The sequence below is a fragment of the Oryctolagus cuniculus genome, chromosome 3 (assembly GCF_964237555.1).
Source record: "Oryctolagus cuniculus chromosome 3, mOryCun1.1, whole genome shotgun sequence".
NCBI lineage: Eukaryota > Metazoa > Chordata > Mammalia > Lagomorpha > Leporidae > Oryctolagus > Oryctolagus cuniculus.
Window position 1 is genome coordinate 80,126,415 of NC_091434.1, and position 15,711 is coordinate 80,142,125.

Genomic DNA, 15,711 nt, shown 5'->3' on the forward strand with positions numbered 1-15,711 from the left:
CTCTTTGTGGGAGACACCACAAACTCGGAAACCTTGGCAACCCAGTGGGAGACATTGCAGGGGAATTTGAGCTTACACTGAGGACTGCACAGATCCTTTGTGTGGACTTTGGGACAGACCAGATGAATATTATACCCACTGGGGATGGCACTCAAGCATGAATGCCATCAAGGAGAAGAGATCAGCTGAGCAGAATTCCTTCCCTTCTGAATAAAAAAAAAGAGAGAGAGAGAAGATTTACCATGCCAAACCTGGGTGTGTCGCTTTGGCACACCCTTAACCTTGAAGAACTGAACAGAGCTCTCTGGCCACACCCACCACAAGCCTCTAGAGATTGAGCAAAAGCAGACAGTCCACTTAATCTAGATTCATAGTATAATAAGAAAAGCCACCACAGCAAGGAAAAAAAAAAAGAAAAAGAAACCAAAGAATATTTCCACAAGGCCAAACAACAAACACAGAAACTGAGGAAACAAGAACAAGGAAGACACTATTATGCCCCCAAATGAAGATGACACTCCAATACAAGATTATGAAGATGATGAGATAGAAGAAATGCAAGATATGGATTTCAAAAAATTATGATAAGAACATTTAGAAGTTATAAAAACAAATGCATGAACTACAGATATCCATACTGGACAGGATAGAAAATCTCTCTCATGAAAATGAAATCTTAAGGAGGAATCAAAATGAAAAAAGGAATTTAGTAGAACATGAAATTCAGACATGGAAAAGAAATCAAAAAAAATCAAAATGAAGAATTCATTGGAACAAATGACAAACATATTTGAGAAACTTAAAAACAAAATCAGTGAGATAGAAGAGAGAATATGGGACTTAGAAGACATAGCACAGGAAAGTATACAGTCAAACCAAAGAAAAGAAGAGGAAATTAGAAATCTAAAAAATATTGTGGGGAATCTACAGGATACTATTTAAAAACTCAATATTCGGGTTCTACAAATTCGTGAATGCATGGAGAGGGAGAAAGGATTAGAAGGCCAAATTCATGAGATACTAGCAGAAAACTTCTCGGGTTTGGAAAAGGAAAGAACATCCAAATACAGGAAGCACACAAAATTCCCAATAGACATGACCAGAAAATATCCTTCCCACGACACACTGTAATCAAACTCACCACAATGAAACATAAAGAAAAGATTCTAAAATGTGCAAGAGAAAAATGTCAGATTACTCTCAGAGTAATCCAATCCAATTAGACTCACAACATACTTCTCCACAAAAACCCTACAGGCTAGAAGGGAATGGCAAGACATAGCCCAGGAACTAAGAGAAAAAAACTGCCAGCCCAGAATATTACATCCTGCAAATCTCTCATTTGTGAATGAAGGTGAAATAAAGACCTTTCATAGCAAACAGAAATTGAAAGAATTTGTCGCCACTCATCCAGCCCTGCAAAAGATGCTAAAAGATGTGTCACACTGAAACACAAAAACACAGCCATCAATACGAAAGAAGGTAAAGGAAGAAAACCTCCCAGTAAAAGTTCACAGGAAGTTCAAAGCATATATTAGAAATAACTTTGGGAAAATGGCAGGGCAAAGTTACTACTTATCAATAGTCACATTGAATTTTTTTTTCTAACAGGCAGAGTGGACAGTGAGAGAGAGAAAGACAGAGAGAAAGGTATTCCTTTGCCGTTGGTTCGCCCTCCAATGGCCACCGCGGCCCGCGCACCACACCAATCCGAAGGCAGGAGCCAGGTACTTATCCTGGTCTCCCATGGGGTGCAGGGCCCAAGAAGTTGGGCCATCCTCCACTGCACTCCCTGGCCACAGCAGAGAGCTGGCCTGGAAGAGGGGCAACCGGGACAGAATCCAGGGCCCCAACCAGGACTAGAACCCAGTGTGCTAGCGCCGCAAGGCGGAGGATTAGCCTAGTGAGCCGTTGTGCCGGGCCACATTGAATGTTAATGGCCTCAACTCTCCAGTTAAAAGACACAGATTGGCTAAATGGATTAAAAACAAAATACATCTATCTGCCACTTATAAGAAATACATCTTACCAACAAAGATGCATGCAGACTGAAAGTGAAAGTTTGGAAAAAGATATTCCATGCCAACAGAAATGAAAAAAGAGCTGGTGTAGCCATCTTAATATCAGACAAAAAAAAAAAACTTTAACACAAACACTGTTAAAAGAGACAAAGAGGGGCACTATATAATGATTAAGGGATCAATTCAACGGGAAGATGTAACTATTATAAATGTATATGCACCTAATTACAGGGCACCAGTTTATTTAAAAGATATGTTAAGGGACTTAAAGGGAGACTTAGACTCCAATACAATAGGATTGGGGGACTTCAATACTCCACTCTCAGAAATAGAAAGATCAACAGGACAGAAGATCAACAAGGATACAGTAGATTTAAATGACACTATTGCACAATTGGGGCTAACAGATAACTACAGAACTTTTCATCCTACACATAAAGCATTTACATTCTTCTCAGCAGCACATGGAACCTACTCTAGAACTAACCACATACTAGGCCATAAAGCAAGTCTCAGCAAATTCAAAAGAATTGGAACCATACTATGCAACTTCTCAGACCATAGAGGAATGAAGTTGGAAATTAGCAACTCAGGAATCCCTAGAGAGTATGCAAACACATGGAGACTGAACAACATGCGCCTGAATGAACACTGGGTCATAGAAGAAATCAAAAGAGAAATCAAAAACTTTCTGGAAGTAAATGAGGATAACAGCACAACATATCAAAACTTATGGGATACAGCAAAAGCAGTTTTAAGAGGAAAGTTTATATAAATAGGTGCCTACATCAAGAAATTGAAAGGCACCAAACAGATGAGCTTTCAGGGCATCTCAAGGATCTAGAAAAACTGCAACAAACCAGACCCAAAACTATTAGGAAAAGAGAAATAATTAAAATTAGAGAAGAAATGAACAGAATGGAATACAAAAAACACTACAAAAGATCAGCCAAACGAGGAGCTGGTTTTTTTGAAAAAATAAACAAAATTGACAAACCATTGACCCAACTAACTAAAAAAAAAGAAAGACCCAAATCAATAAAATCAGAGATGAAAAAGGAAACGTAACAACAGACACCACAGAAATAAAAAGAATCATCAGAAATTACTACAAGGACTTGTATGCCAGCAAACAGGGAAATCTATCAGAAATGGATAGATTCCTGGACACATGCAACCTACCTAAATTGAACCATGAAGACATAGAAAACCTAAACAGACCCATAAGTGAGACAGAAATTGAAGCAGTAATAAAGGCCCTCCCAACAAACAAAAGCCCAGGACCAGATGGATTTACAACTGAATTCTACCAGACATTTAAAGAAGAACTAACTGCAATTCTTCTCAAATTATTCAGAACTATCAAAAAACAGGTAATCCTCCCAAACTCTTTCTATGAAGCCAGCATCACCTTAATCCCTAAGCCAAAAAAAAAGAAAGAAAGAAAAGAAAGAACATTGAAAAAAATTACAGACCAATGTTCCTGATGAACATAGATGCAAAAATCCTCAATAAAATTGTGGCCAATAGAATACAACAACATATCAGAAAGATCATCCACCCAGACCAAGTGGAATTTATCTCTGGCATGGAGGGATGGATCAATGTTCACAAATCAATCAATGTGATATACCACATTGACAAACTATAGAAGAAAAACCATATGATTATCTCAATAGATGCAGAGAAAGCATTTGAAAAATACAACACTCTTTCATGATGAAAACTCTAAGCAAATTGGGTATAGAAGGAACTTTCCTCAGCACAATCAAAGCAATTTATTAAAAACCCACGGCCAGCATCCTATTGAATGGGGAAAAGTTGGAAGCATTTCCACTGAGACCTCATACCAGACAGGGATGCCCACTCTCACCACTGCTATTCACCATAGTTCTGGAAGTTTTAGCCAGAGCCATTAGGCAAGGTAAAGAAATTAAAGGAATACAAATTGGGAGGAAGAACTCAAACTATCCCTCTTTGAAGATGATATGATTCTTTATTTAGAGGATCCAAAGAACTCTACTAAAAGACTATTGGAACTCACAGAAGAGTTTGGGAAAGTAGCAGGATATAAAATCAATGCACAAAAATCAACAGCCTGTCCAGCACTGTGGCTCACTAGGCTAATCCTCCACCTGTGCCGCCAGCACCCCTGGTTGGGGCACTAGATTCTGTCCCGGTTGCTCCCCTTCCAGTCCAGCTCTCCTCTTTGGCCTGGGAAGGCAGTGGAGGATGGCCCAAGTGCTTTGGTCCTGCACTTGCATGGGAGACCAGGAGGAAGCAACTGGCTCCTGGCTTCTGATTGGCACAGCATGCTGGTCTCAGCATGCTGGCTGTAGCAGCCATTTGAGGGGTGAGACAACAGAAGGAAGACCTTTCTCTCGGTCTCTCTCTCTCTCACTCACTGTCTAACTCTGCCTGTCAAAAAAAATCAACAGCCTTTGTATACACAGGCAATGCCACGGCTGAGAAAGAACTGCTAAGATCAATCCCATTCACAATAGCTACAAAAACAATCAAATACCTTAGAATAAACTTAACCAAGGACGTCAAAGATCTCTACAATGAAAATTACAAAACCTTAAAGAAAGAAATAGAAGAGGATACCAAAAAAAATGGAAAAATCATCCATGTTCGTGGATTGGAAGAATCAATATCATCAAAATGTCCATTCTCCCAAAAGCAATTTATAATTTCAATATGATACCAATCAAAATAATAAGGACATTCTTCTCAGATCTGGAAAAAAATGATGCTGGAATTCATATGGAGGCAAAGGAGACCTCACAAATAGCTAAAGCAATCTTGAACAACAAAAATAAAGCCAGAGGCATCACAATACCAGATTTCAGGACATGCTACAGGGCAGTTGTAATCAAAACAGCATGGTACTGGTACAGAAACAGATGGATAGACCAATGGAACAGAATAGAAACACCAGAAATCAACCCAAACATCTACAGCCAACTTATATTTGATCAAGGATCTAAAACCAATTCCTGGAGCAAGGACAGTCTATTCAATAAATGGTGCTGGGAAAACTGGATTTCCACGTGCAGAAGCATGAAGCAAGACCCCTACCTTACACCTTACACAAAAATCCACTCAATATGGATTAGAAATCTCAGTCTATGACCCGACACCAGCAAACTATTCAGGAACATTGGAGAAACCTTGTAAAATATAGGCACAGGCAAAGACTTCTTGCAAAAGACCCCAGAGGCACAGGCAGTCAGAGCCAAAATTAACAACTGGGATTGCATCAAATTGAAAAGTTTCTGTACTGCAAAAGAAACAGTCAGGAAAGTGAAGAGGCTACCAACAGAATGGGAAAAAATATTTGAAACATATACATTTGATAAAGGATTAATAACCTGAATCTACAAAGAGATTAAGAAACTCCACAACATCAAAACAAACAACCCACTTAAGAGATGGGCCAAGGACCTCAATAGACATTTTTCTTTTTTTTTTTATCTTTTATTTAATGAATATAAATTTCCAAAGTACGACTCATGGGTTACAATGGCTTTCCCCCCCATACCGTCCCTCCCACCCACAACCCTCCCCTTTCCCACTCCCTCTCCCCTTCCATTCACATCAAGATTCATTTTCGATTATCTTAATATACAGAAGATCAGCTTAGTATACCTTAAGTAAGGATTTCAACAGTTTGTTCCCACACAGAAACATAAAGTGAAAAATAATAGATGATTTTTTTTTAAATGATGATGAAATCAGATCAGACGTATTGTCATGTTTAATCCCAGTGAGAGTCAAGTTGGGAATTGATAATTTCTTTTTTTTTTTTTTTTTTTTACAGAAGATCAGTTTAGTGTACATTAAGTAAAGATTTCAATCGTTTGCACCCCCATAGAAACACGAAGTGAAATATACTGTTTGAGTACTCGTTATAGCATTAAGCCTCAGTGTACAGCACATTAAGGACAGAGATCCTACATGAGGAGTAAGTGCACAGTGACTCCTGTTGTTGACTTTACAAATTGACACTCCTGTTTATGGCATCAATAATCTCCCTATGCACCAGTCATGAGTTTCCAAGGCTATGGAAGCCCCTTGAGTTCTCCGACTCTTATCTTGTTTAGACAAGGTCATAGTCAAAGTGGAGGTTCTCTCCTCCCTTCAGAGAAAGGCACCTCCCTCTTTGAAGACCTGTTCTTTCCACTGGGATCTCACTCACAGAGATCTTTTTGCCAGAGTGTTTTGGCTTTCCATGCCTGAAATACTCTCATGGGCTTTTCAGCCAGATCCGAGTGCCTTTAGGGCTGATTCTGAGGCCAGAGTGCTATTTAGGACATCCGCCATTCTATGAGTCTGCTGAGTATCTCACTTCCCATGTTGGATCACTCTCCCCTTTATTTATTCTATCGGTTAGTGTTAGCAGGTACTAGACTTGTTTATGTGCTCCCTTTGACTCTTAGTCCTTTCTTTTTGATCAATTGTGAACTGAAATTGATCACTTGGAATAGTGAGATGGCATTGGCACATGCCACCTTGATGGGATTGAATTGGAATCCCCTGGTATGTTTCCAACTCTACCAATTGGGGCAAGTCAGCCCGAGCATGCCCCAAATTATACATCTCTTCCCTCTCTTATTCCCACTCTTATGTTTAACAGGGATCACATTTCAGTTAATTTTCAACACTTAAGAATAACTGTGTGATAATTACAGAATTAAACCAGTCATATTAAGTAGAACAGACAAAAAAAATACTATGAGGGATAATGTATTAAGTTGTCCATTAGCAGTCAGGGCTATGCTGATCAAGTCACCATTTCTCATAATGTCCATTTCACTTCAGGAGGTTTCCTTTTTGGTGTTCAGTCAGTTGTCACTGATCAGGGAGAACATATGGTATTTGTCCCTTTGGGACTGGCTTACTTCACTCAGCATCAATAGACATTTTTCAAAAGAGCAAATCCAAATGGCCAACAGGCACATGAAAAAATGTTCAAGGTCACTAGCAATCAGGGAAATGCAAATCAAAACCACAATGAGGTTTCACCTCACCCCAGTTAGAATGGCTCACATTCAGAAATCTATCAACAATAGATGCTGGCGAGGATGTGGGGAAAAGGGGACACTAACCCACTGTTGGTGGGAATGCAAACTGGTCAAGCCACTATGGAAGGCAGTCTGGAGATTCCTCAGAAACCTGAATATAACCCTACCATTCAACCCAGCCATACCACTCCTTGGAATTTACCCAAAGGAAATTAAATTGGCAAATAAAAGAGCTGTCTGCACCTCAATGTTTATTGCAGTTCAATTCACAACAGCTAAGACCTGGGATCAACCTAAATGCCCATCAACAGTGTACTGGATAAAGAAATTATGGGATATGTACTCTATAGAATACTATACAGCAGTCAAAACCAATGAAATCTGGTCATTTGCAACAAAATGGAGGAATTTGGAAAACATCATGCTGAGTGAATTAAGCCAGTCCCAAAGGGACAAATATCATATGTTCTCCCTGATCAGTGACAAATAACTGAGCACCAAAGGGAAAACCTGTTGAAATGAAGTAGACACCATGAGAAACAGTGATTGATCAGCCCTTGTCCTGATCTTTGAGGAACAATTTAATACTTTATCCCTTTTAGTATTTTTTTTGTTCTAATTAATACCATAGGTTGAACTCTTTTTTTTTTTTTTTTTTTTGACAGGCAGAGTGGACAGTGATTGAGAGAATTGGAGAGAAAGGTTTTCCTTTTCTGTCGGTTCACCCCTCAATGGCCACTCGGCTGGCGCACTGTGGATGGCGCACTGCACTGATCTGAAGCCAGGAGCCAGGTGCTTCTCCTGGTCTCCCATGCGGGTGCAGGGCCCAAGCACTTGGGCCATCCTCCACTACACTCCCTGGCCACAGCAGAGAGCTGGACTGGAAGAGGAGGAACCAGGACAGAATCTGACACCTGAACTGGGACTAGAACCCGGGGTGACATGCCAGCTCTGCAGCACTGGCCTTAACTCTTAAATTAATACAATTATTCTTAGGTGTTTAAATTTTAACTGAAAAGTGATCCCTGTTAAATATAATAGTGGGGGGAATAAGAGAGGGAGGAGAGCTCAGCTCAACACACGCTCAATCGGACTGAGCCCAAATGGTAGAGTTAGAAACGTGCCAGGGAATTCCAATTCAATCCCATCAAAGTGGCATGTACCAATACCATCTCCCTAGTCCAAGTGAACAATTTCAGTTCACAATTGATCGTAATGATAGGACTAAGAACCAAAGGGATCACATAAACAAGAATAGTGTCTGCAAATACTAGCTGATAGAATAAAAAAGGGAGAGAATGGTCCAACATGGGAAGTGAGATACACAGCAGACTCATAGAATGGCAAATGTCCTAACAGCACTCTGGCCTCATAATCAGCCCTTAAGGCATGCGGATCTGGCTGAAATGCCCATGAGAGTATTTCAGGCATGGAAAGCCAAGACACTCTGGGAAAAAAAAAAAAAAAAAAAAAACCTAAAGAACGATCTCTGCGAGTGAGATCCCAGTGGAAAGAACGGGTCATCAAAGATGGAGGTACCTTTCTCTGAAGGGAGGAGAGAACTTCCACTTTGACCATGGCCTTGTCTAAAAATTATCAGAGTCAGTGAACTCAGGGGGCTTCCATAGCCTTGGCAGCTCATGACAAGATCCTAGGGTGATTACTGACACCATAAACAAGAGTGTCAATTTGTTAAGTCAACAACAGGAGTCACTCTGCACTTACTCCTCATGTAGGATCTCTGTCCTTAGTGTGCTGTACATTGAGATTTAATGCTATAACTAGTACTCAAACAGTATTTTTCACTTTGTGTTTCTATGTGGGTGCAAACTGTTGAAATCTTTACATAATATATGCTAAACTGATCTTCTGTATATAAAGAGAATTGAAAATGAATCTTGATGTGAATGGAAGGGGAGAGGGAGTGGGAAAGGGGAGGGTTGCGGGTGGGAGGGAAGTTATGGGGGGGAGCCATTGTAATCCATAAGCTGTACTTTGGAAATTTATATTCATTAAATAAACGTTTTTAAAAAAAGGAAAAACAGAACTAGAAAAAAAAAAGAAGACCATTGTGGAAAAATACTCAAAATATGTAAATCTCTTCAATAGACACATGTTTTCAAAAAATTGCAGTTAGGTTTTAAATGGCAAAATCCTAATGAAGCACTTTATACAAACAGTGATGTGACAGATAATGAATTTAGCATTAGTATAAAATATTTTAAATTCTATTCTAACTAGGAAAACTCTATGTGATATTTTTGTGCCTTGAGGGTCCTCATTTACAGAAAATAATATCTACTTTTATTTTTTTCCTGTGGGGAATAATAGAGATGTCTTGACAAAAATAAATAAATAAATAAATTTGATCAAAGAGGTGAAAGATATCTACAATGCAAACTACAAGAAATTGGTGAGGGGCCGATGCTGTGGCGCACAGGTTAATGCCCTGGCCTGAAGCACCAGCATCCCATATGGGTACCGGCTCGAGACCTGGCTGCTCCACTTCTGATCCAGCTCTCTGCTATGGCCTGGGAAAGCAGTGGAAGATGGCCCAAGTCCTTGGGTTCCTGCACCTGTGTGGGAGACCTGGAAGAAGTTCCTGGCTCCTGGCTCCTGGCTCCTGGCTTTGGATCTACACAGCTCCGGCCGTTGGGGCCAACTGGATAGTGACCAACAGATGGAAAACCTCTCTCCCTCTCTCTCTCTCTCTCTCTCTCTCTCTCTCTCTCTCTCTGCCTCTCCTCTCTCTGTGTAACTCTGAATTTCAAATAAATAAATAAATCTTTAAAAAAAGTAATTGGTGAAAGAAATTCAAGAGGACATGAAAAAGTGGAAAGACATCCATGTTTGTTGATTGGAAGAATCAAGATTGCTAAAATATGCATATTACCCAAAACAATATACAGATTCAGTGTGATTGTTATCAATATACCAATGACATTTTTCACAGAATTAGAAAAAAGAATTTTTTGAAAATTCATATAGAAATACCAAAAAACTTGAGTAGACAAAGCAATCCTGAGCAAAAAGAACAAAACAGGACCTGTTATACTACCTGACTTTACACTACAAAACTTTTACTAATTAAAACAACATGGTATTGGTATTAAAACAGATCCATAGGCCAATGAAAGTAAACTCATGAATCTATTAACACCTGATCTTTGAGAAAAGCAGAGAAATTACAATCTTTTCAATAAATCATGCTGTAAAAAGTTGACAATTTGGAGCCCTGCATGCATGTGGGAGATCTGGAAGAAATTCCTAAATCTTAGCCATGGTAGCCATCAGAGGAGTGAACCAGCAGATGGAACATTCTCTCTCTCTCTCTTTTGCTCATTCTCACTCTGTGTGTGTGTGTATGTGTGTGTGTAGATGTGTGTGTATGTCTCCCTCTTACTCTGCAACTCTAACATTCAAATAAATCAATTTTTAAAAAAGACTAAAAATAGAACTACCATATGATCCAGAAATCCCACTGCTGAGTAAATATCCAAAGGAAATGAAATCAGTGTGTTGAAAAGGCATCTGCACTCCTATATTTACCACAGCACTGTTCACAATTACTAAAAAATGAAAACATCCTAAGCATCCATCAACTGATAAATGCATCAAGAAAATGTGAATATATACAATGGAGAACTATTCAGCCACACAAAAAGAATAAAATCTTGTTATTTGTGATAACATGGATAGATTTTCAGGTTATTATGCCACATTATCTCACTCAAATGTGACATCTTAAAAAGTAGGTCTTGTACAAATTATATTGCATGGTGGCTGCCAGAGAACGGAGAAAGTAGGGGAGGGAAGAATGAAGACAGGTTTACTAATGGGTACAAGTTCAGAGCTTAATAAGAAAAAGGGACTCTGGAGTTTGAGAGTCAGAGCAAGATGGGGGCTGAGTAAGATGCTCCACCAATCTCCCTGAAGAGCTATTTGAACAGCTATCCACAAGTCAAATGACCTTCACAAGAGCCAAGGAAATTATATGAGACACAGTACCTGGTTTTAGTATAATAAGAAGAAAAGATACACTGAAGAATTCAGGAAGAAAACAATCACCACATCATCCCATCCAAAGCTGCAAGTAGCACAGTAGCTCAGTCTGGAGAAAGACACTTTTCACTTGAGGGAGGGAAAGTCTTTAGACCAGACCTTAGAATTTAAACCCTGTACCTACTAAAGTGAAATCTAGAGTCATACATGGCCCTAGGGCTTCTATCTTCTCAAGCTATTCAAAACTATTGAAAGGTAGGGACTCCTTCTATGAATCTGGCATCACCTTAATTCCTGAATCTGAAAAAGATACAACAGAGAAAGAGAACTATAGATCAAGTCCCCTGATGAATATAGACGTAAAATCCTCAAGAAAATAATAGCCAATCAAACCCAACAATACATCAGAAAGATCACTCATCTAGACTGAGTGGAACTTATGCCTGGTATGCAGGGATGGTTCAACATTTGCAAATCAATAAATGTGATACATCATATTAACAAGCTGAAGATTGAAACCACATGGTTATTTCAATAGATTCAGAGAAAGCATCTGATAAACTACAATACCCTTTCATAATGAAAATCTTAACCAAATTGGGTATAGAAGGAACGTTCCTCAACATAATCAAGGCAATTTATAACAAACTCATAGCCATTATCTTATTGAAGTGGGAAAAGTTGGAAGCATTCCTACTAAGATCCAGAACCAGACAAGGATGCCCACTCTCACAATTGTCATTCAATACAGTCCTAGAAGCTTTACCAAGAGCTATTAGGCAAGAAAAGGAAATCAAAATCATACAAATTAGAAAGGAAGAAGTCAAACTATCCCTATTGACAGATTATAGGGTTATATTTATAGGGGAACCAAAAGACTCCACTAAGAGACTATTGGAACTCACAAAAATTTTGGTAAACTGGCAGGATATAAAATAAACACCCAAAAATCAATATTCTTTGTATATACAGACAATGCCATGACTGAAAAAGAACTTCAAATATCAATCCCATTCACAATAGCTACCAAAAAAATACCTTGTAATAAATATGACCAAGGAACTCAAAATTTTCAATGATATAAATTATAAAGGAAGAAGACACAAAAAATGGAAAATTCTTCTATGCACATGGATTACAAAAATTAATATCATCCAAATGTACATATTACCAAAAGCAATTTATAGATTCAATGAGATAACAATAAAACACCAATAACATTCCTCTCAGATCTAGAAAAAACAATGCTAAAATTCATATAGAAACATAAGAGACCCCGAATAGCTAAAGCAATTTCATACAACAAATACAAAGCCAGAGGCATCACAATACCAGATTTCAAGAAATACTACAAGGCAGTGATAATCAAAACAGCCTGGTAATGGCCAAAAAAGATAGACATGTAGACCAATGGAACACAATAGAAATCAATCCATGCATCTACAACCAACTTATGTTTGACAAAGGAGCTAAAATCAATCCCTGGAGCAAGGACATTATCTTCAACAAATGTTGCTGGGAAAACTGGATCTCCACATGCAGAAGTATAAAACAACATCCCTACCTTATATCTTATACAAAAATCCACTCAAAATGGATCAAGGACCTAAATCTATGACCAGATACCATCAAATTACTAGAGAACATTGGAGAAACCCTGAAAGACACTGGCATAGACAAAGACTTCTTGGAAAAGACTCCAGAAGCACAGGCAGTCAAAGCCAAAATTGACAAATGGGATTACATCAAGCTGAGAAGCCTCTGTACTGCAAAGGAAACACTCAGCAAACTGAAGAGGCAACTGACAGAATGGGAGAAATTATTTGCAAACTATGCAACTGATAAAGAATTAATATTCAGAATCTATAAAAAGCTCAAAAAGCTCAACAACAACAAAATAAGCAACCTAATTAAGAAATGGGCAAAGGACTTGAACAGGCATTTTACAAAAGAGGAAATTCAAATGGCCAACAGACACATGAAAAAATGCTCAGGATCACTAGCCATCAGGGAAATGCTAATCAAAAACCACAATGAGGTCTTATCTCACACCAGTTAGAATGGCTGTCATACAGAAATCAACTAAAAACAAATACTGGCAAGGATGTGTTGAAAAAGATACCTTAATCCACTGTTCATGGTAAGGTAAACTGGTGCGGCCATTGTGGAAAACAGTTTAAAAATACCTCAGAAATCTGAAAATAGATCTATCATATAACCCAGTGATCTCACTCTTGGGAATTAACTCAAACAAAATTTTAAAAAATCAGCATATGAAAGAGTTATCTGTACCCCTACGTTTATTGCAGCTCTATTCACAATAGCAAAGATACAGAATCAACCCAGATGTCCATCAACTGATGACTAAATAAAGGAATCATGGTATAAATACACTGTGCAATACTACTCTGAGATTAAAAAAAATTACTGTCTTTTGTAACAAAATGGATACCATTGAAAACCATTATACTTAGTTAAATATGCCAGTCTCAAAAAGATATTATATGTCTTTCCTGATCTATAGTAACTAATAGAGTACCTAAAATGTAATGTATTAGAGTAAAGTTGACACTTTGAGATCTGATGATTTTTAATATCCCTTGTCTCTACTGTTGAGGAACAGTGGTTTTTTTTCTTCATACTATTTGTTGAAGAAAATTCTATACTAGTATAGGGATAATTTTATGAGCATAAATTGAACTGAAAATTGATCTTTGTAAAAATTAAGAGTAGAAGTATGAGAGGGAGAAGGACGAAGGGTGGCATCATGGCAAAAGGTAAGGTAGGGTGGGAAGTGTCACTATGTTTCTAAATCTGTATATATGAAATACATGACAAGGCTGGCACTGTGGCATAGCTGGTAAAGCCACTGCTTGCAGTGCCAGCATCCCATGTGGGTGCTGGTTTGAGACTCAGTTGCTCCGCTTCCAATCCAGCTCTCTACTATGGTCTAGGAAAGCAGTAGAGGATGGCCCAAGTCCTTGTGCCCCTGCATCCACGTGGAAGACCCAGAAGAAGCTCCTGGCTCCTGACTTTGGATCTGCACAGCTCCTGCGGTTGTGGCCAATTGGGGAATGAACCAGCAGATGGAGGACCTCTCTCTCTCTCTCTCTCTCTCTGCCTGTCCTTCTCTCTCTGTGTAACTCTGACTTTCAAATAAATAAATCTTTTTAACAAAAAGAAATACATGAATTTATATACCTTAAATAAAATTCTAAATAAATTGTTAGTTAATTCGAACATACAATTTTAATTCATATTTAAGTTTGTGTTTAAATTTTTTTTTTTAATAATAGATGATTTTTTTTAATGATGATGAAATCAGATCAGACCTATTGTCATGTTTAATCCCAGTGAGAGTCAAGTTGGGAGTTGATAGTTTCTTTTCTTTTCTTTTTTTTTTTTTTTTTTTTTTTACAGAGGATCAGTTTAGTATGCATTAAGTAAAGATTTCAACAGTTTGCACCCCCATAGAAACACAAAGTGAAATATATTATTTGAGTACTCGTTATAGCATTAAATCTCAATGCACAGCACATTAAGGACAGAGATCCTACATGAGGAGTAAGTGCACAGTGACTCCTGTTGTTGACTTTACCAATTGACACTCCTGTCTATGGCATCAGTAATCTCCCTATGCTCCAGTCATGAGTTTCCAAGGCTATGGAAGCCCCTTGAGTTCTCCGACTCTTATCTTGTTTAGACAAGGTCATAGTCAAAGTGGAGGTTCTTTTAAAAGTCATATATTTATATAAAATATATTTTAAGTATTAAAAGATTTTTCAAAAAAAAAATAGTCTTTGGGCAAATAAAATGATCATTGTTCTCTGGATCTGCTGTGGTCCCAAATATAGAACCATGGCCTCAATCAACTGAACTTAAATCTCAACTAGTATCACCTATGATTAGTTGCAGTAGTCTCAGGCTTCAAGCCTGCTTCAGCGTCAGTCATGGGCCTTAGAACTACCCAAAATGGTGCTAGTCTTGGGAGCTAGCAACTCAGCCTGATCTAACATTGCTGAATAACATTGCACTCCATCCCAGGCAGCATAACACATAAAGAGTAATTATCTGTTTGTAGGGTGAAAATGCTGTTGGCACCAAGACATTGCACAGAAACCTGAGACTGGCATTGTGGGCACTTGCAGGTCATGACTAGAATTTGGGCCAGTACTAGCATGACCCCAAGCATGTCCCTGCTAAAATGAGTACACAAGAACCCTCCTAGGACTCTGAACCAGTACTTCCACAATCCCAGCTATAATGGACTCCGGGTCAGCACCCCACAACTCCAAATTCTGTCAAACAGACTACTTCCATATTGTATTTGAGAGGAACACCCCAATTCCTCAATACTTCTGCCATTAATTGCAGTGGAAGACACAAGGAGACTTGACTACAGAATCCAACTGGATATAAAGCCAAAATAGCACACCAAACCAACACCTGAAGACACATCCTCAGGAAACAGCCTTTCAAAACAAAAACCTCTTATTAAAAGTGACAGAAACAATTAATCAATCCAATTAGTAAATATCCATGTAGGGACACAGGAACCGTGAAAAAGGCAATATTATGCCCTGAAGGAACATGATAATGCTTTAGTAACAGATTCCAAAGAAAAGGAGATAAACCAAATGCCTGTCAAAGAAATTTTTTTT

At 38.5% G+C, this 15,711-nt stretch overlaps 1 pseudogene; it reads left to right on the forward strand.

Annotated features, from left to right (window-relative positions):
• Positions 1-15,711, forward strand: part of LOC100340910 (activated RNA polymerase II transcriptional coactivator p15 pseudogene) — a 35,758-nt pseudogene that overhangs the window by 19,469 nt on the left and 578 nt on the right.